The sequence below is a fragment of the Pollicipes pollicipes genome, unplaced genomic scaffold (genome assembly GCF_011947565.3).
Source record: "Pollicipes pollicipes isolate AB1234 unplaced genomic scaffold, Ppol_2.1 Scaffold_5724;HRSCAF=6776_pilon_pilon_pilon, whole genome shotgun sequence".
NCBI classification, from domain to species: Eukaryota; Metazoa; Arthropoda; class Thecostraca; order Pollicipedomorpha; family Pollicipedidae; genus Pollicipes; species Pollicipes pollicipes.
In genome coordinates, this window is record NW_023596746.1 from 1,727,371 (window position 1) to 1,731,857 (window position 4,487).

A 4,487-nucleotide genomic window follows, 5' to 3' on the forward strand; every position below is an offset into this window, starting at 1 on the left:
GAACCCGGCGAACAGCCGGTTTATGTTTTGAACCTGCAGCCAATCAGGGAGAAGCTTTGTCTTTTGTAACGGTTCCTCAAAAGGTTCTCCAACACAACAGCTCATGGTGACTAATTTATACTCACATTTACCTAACCTAGTGGTGGTCGGGAATTTGAAAAGCCACTTGTCCTGTCCACTCCGGTCTCTTCAGGCTCCCGTTTAAATAACAGAACAGTCCCACATTAGGGATGTAATCGGTATGGGATATCATAAACGATGTCTGCCCAGTGTATATCGAGCCTAGATTTAAACTGCCTAACTGGGGTTGACGATACCACTGCATACGAATGAGCGTTCCAATCAGGGACACGGGAACTATTTCAAGTTGGGGGGAGGGGGAGCATACTCCAAAATGCTCAAATGGACTCCCTAAGATTACATAGTGGGCCCGCTACATCCCGGGCTGGGCCCTTTGCAGTCAATAATGGACTATCTACAGATCAGAATGGCCCCGTATGGCACAGGCGTAGAAACGTTTCAAGGCGGGGGGGGGGGGAGGGTCAGTATAAACTTCAGGAATTTTTATAGGCAAGCAAGCTCAGCGACCGGAGGCAGGGGTAGAGATGGGGTACATTGCCCGCTTTTATTTCACATAACACAGTTCGGAAATAATTAAATGCCGCGGTTCCTGTGCTAGATGTACACCTCCAGCTGTTTCACACCGGTGCACAATCTTGCCTTTCCGACTTATCCATGCCATTTGGCAAATATGACTATCCGGCTATCTGAGATCATTCGTCCAACTTGAACATTGTTTTCCCTGGGAACGCAATATACTATCAGGGGGTAAGCATTTCGGGCCATTAGGGAGGCATGCCCCTCAACAGGAGGCATTGTGGAGGCATCTGCATTTGCCTCCAAGATACAACCTAGACACAGGCCGGTCGGAACTTTGAGTGCTAATAAATGGCTTATAGGCACCAGAGTTTGCATGCGCCTATACTTCGCCGGCTGCTTTTCAAGGAATAAAAGTTGCCACAGCATTTTAGGCGGAAACAAAGTCGGAAGCTTCAAATGCTTACTGCCAAAAACATTGTGACAAAAACATGCAGCCAGAGTTTCTCCTGTAAAAAACCAGATCACAGGGCGGAGGTCCTTCTTTCGGTATTCCTTATCTAAGCTCTGCTCCTGTCCGCCGTCGACGGCCACTGGCCAGGCCCGGCTGTCCCCACACGGCTGACTCTGATCGAACCTTACATCTGAAACGAGCCGAACAAATCGAACGAAACGAAACGAACGGACCAATATCCGAGAGCAAGGCAGCACTGCATTCAGGGCCATGTAATGGCATAGGACATCTATGTTCTGAAGGTTATGCTGAGCTGCATCATTTTCATCATGAAGAAAACATCCATAACTACCGTAGATGGCTCCCCATTGATCACATATTCCTCTGGACTTTTCGCAATTCATACGGATATTTGTAGAAGTGTTTGCTAGACAAGTTACCACTTAACATTATTTTATTAACAATTTGGGACCGACCGACTGGCCGGGCCTTACATCTAACGCAATCCTTATGCATTTTTTAAATACTCTTCCCAACCAATCGACAGCACCTTCACCTATGCCCCCCCAACACCCGTTCAACAGCCTCCACCAGCCTATTCATCATTTGGCGGATCATTGCCCGCTCCAGCCTCGTGCGCTCCTCGTCAGGCGTGGCCAGTAAAGCACGACAGCGCGAGAGCAGCGGCTGTCGATCCGGCTCCCTCGGTCGAGGCCGGGGTAGTGGCTGCTGTTTCTGCAGTGGCTTGGAGACGGGGCGTGTGGCAATAGATAGAAGACGATCTCGCGATCTATACCGCCTTGGTCCTTGGCATCAGACACGTAAAGCTTTGTCCCTGCCGTCTGCCGAAGTCTTAATAAGGGCGCCAGTATTTATTTGTGTAGATTGTCGTTATATCTGACGAACGCGAGAATACACCATGCCGGAGCCGAAATGCCCAGGCGGAGTATCAGGGGCGGAGTATGCCCAAGCGGAGGCGGAGTATGGACAGAGTATGTGGCCATGGCCACGAGTTATATAGTGGCTCTTGAACACTCTTGCATTCACTTCTTTTGACACTGTGTGAGATGATATTTTTCAGCGACCCTCACTCTAATGAACTCGCATTCCCTATCAAAACTAGTGCACTTGCAAATCAGTGAGAGGGGTTTCTCTTTATACATTAGTAGATGTGCATTTGGTACCACAAAATTATAACATTGTGAATAGGAACCATGTTTTCTTGAGCATATTGTAACAGTGAAAACAAGAACGGTGTTTTGAGGTACTGCATTTTGAAGTGCATTACAGTAGTTCACAGATGACCTAGGAAATCATGTACGCAATTATTGTTGTGGTGCAACTAACATTACTACTGCGAATAGACTGACATTATGCTGTAGATGTCTAAAAACACAAAAATCTCACTCGCGTGAGTCTGCAAGTGCAGTCGGGCACAGTTTTTAAACCGCATTGATAATCATGTTTGCCTCGCGTTGGTGACAGGCCATGCATTCAGGCCACCTTTTTGGGGAATGCAAGCTTGACTCCAGAAATAGTGCAGGTAGCGTTCAATCCACGCGAACCATTTGGTAAACAGTATGACGGGGTGCTGGTCTGAGACTCATAATTAAATGAACAAACACAGTCTCGTGATGCCAAATTTCATCCAAAAGTGTCGGAGAAGAGCTTTCGGCCCTGGGCCTTCCTTGAGCATCCATTTTGACAAAACGATAGTCAAACGTTAAATTCGCGTGCTCAAAAAACATGCACACATAGCGGAATGAGAAGTCCATGGTGAAGATCATTACACAGATACAAATATGACACATTGGGTACTAGATACATAGACACCGTACACGCGTCATATCGTTTCCAAGTGTACAGTTTTCATGACGCTTTTGACAATTTCATCTTACATATTACTTTTACACGATACATCTTCATTAATCCAGGTCCTCGCGGCTGACTTCACCGCAACATACGTACGGGCTTCTTGAAGCTAGGTCCCAGATCTAGGACGACCGAAAAAATGACGCCGCTCATGGGACATTTGTGGGACGTGGCTAGGGGCTAGGAGGAGGTGTCCGTGGTCTAAGAATACTTCCTGAAGTCTAGAGAACGACCTCATCACTCGCCCTGATTCGCCGTTTTTCATAACGTGGGCTGATTGGGGGTGGGGATGGGGGTAATGCGACCCCCTTGCGTTTCCGAACCAACGAGAACAGACCTCATTGAAAAGAACCGGTTGACTGGTTTCAACGTGGTCTCATAATTGGTACTCGGTTTTATGCTGTTAGTTTAATAATTAAGCCATTATGGCATGATAAAGGCAGAGTATTCCAGAACATCGATTTTTTAGCTTTACAATATCATACTTCGAGACGATGCCGCATAGTGACACATAACTTAAACAGATATGCTTTTTGTTCAATTTTGAGTACATGAGGCTGTATTTTGATGTGTTTTGAACGTACATTTATCATACATGACTTTGTTAATGTGACGTCGGCTCGCGCGCGCATTCCGCGGCATCGTCGCTTGCCACCTGCCCACCCGCTCCGGCCGTAGATCTCTGCGTCGTGTCCCTCAGAAACCATCGCTGCTCCGAAAGCAGGAAAGCTAGAAACACGTTCTTGCTGTTACAACGCACGCAATAAGTGCCTCGAAAGATTCTGAAATTTGAGCGCGTTTGCACATGCCGGAGAAGCATTCTAAAAAACCTTAGAGGTGTTGCATCAACATCCCCAATGGGTGAAAGTCAATTGCATGAAAAAGCACCTCAAACCATGGAGTGGCGGCGCCTGGCGACTTAAAAGTGTTCCTGAGATCTGAAAATATTTTCTAAGTCTACAAAGAAAACCGTATAGAGACTGGGTGTTCAAGATGTTGAAGGGCGCCTCTAATTGGTCCATATGGCGACCCGGACGGATAATCGTGAACTGCATGCACACACCTGACGTATATCCATTGTTTCGTGTTACTATAACTCCTAACCAGCTCCGAGAATCACCCTCAAAACTGAACAAGTAAAATATGGGCCCACCACGAGCGTTCCTTTTCCGCCGTCCCCACCGCCAGTCAGAAAGCGTCCGAGAGCTCAAACACAAACTGTCGCCTCTGTGCAGATGAGCTGTCGCACGCGGGCTGTCAGATGTCCTTTCCCTGGCGAAACATCGGAGCCATTCATGATTCACGAAAGCCAAAAGTTTATTCATGTGACACCGTTCACCAGATTGAAGACGCAAAGGTGCGCCTCGCTCCCAGCCGCTGCAGTCGTCGAACATCCTGCACACCATTGACTGCAGCTTGGCTAAGCCCCAAAGACGCTGTGCTCGCAACCCAGCAAAGCACCGGCTACCTTGGTGCTTTGGAGTGCAGCTAATCACGGACTTAAACACCGCTTGCTTTCAACATCTCTTCTAGAGCCGTTTACACTTGCGAGTTCGCCAGACGA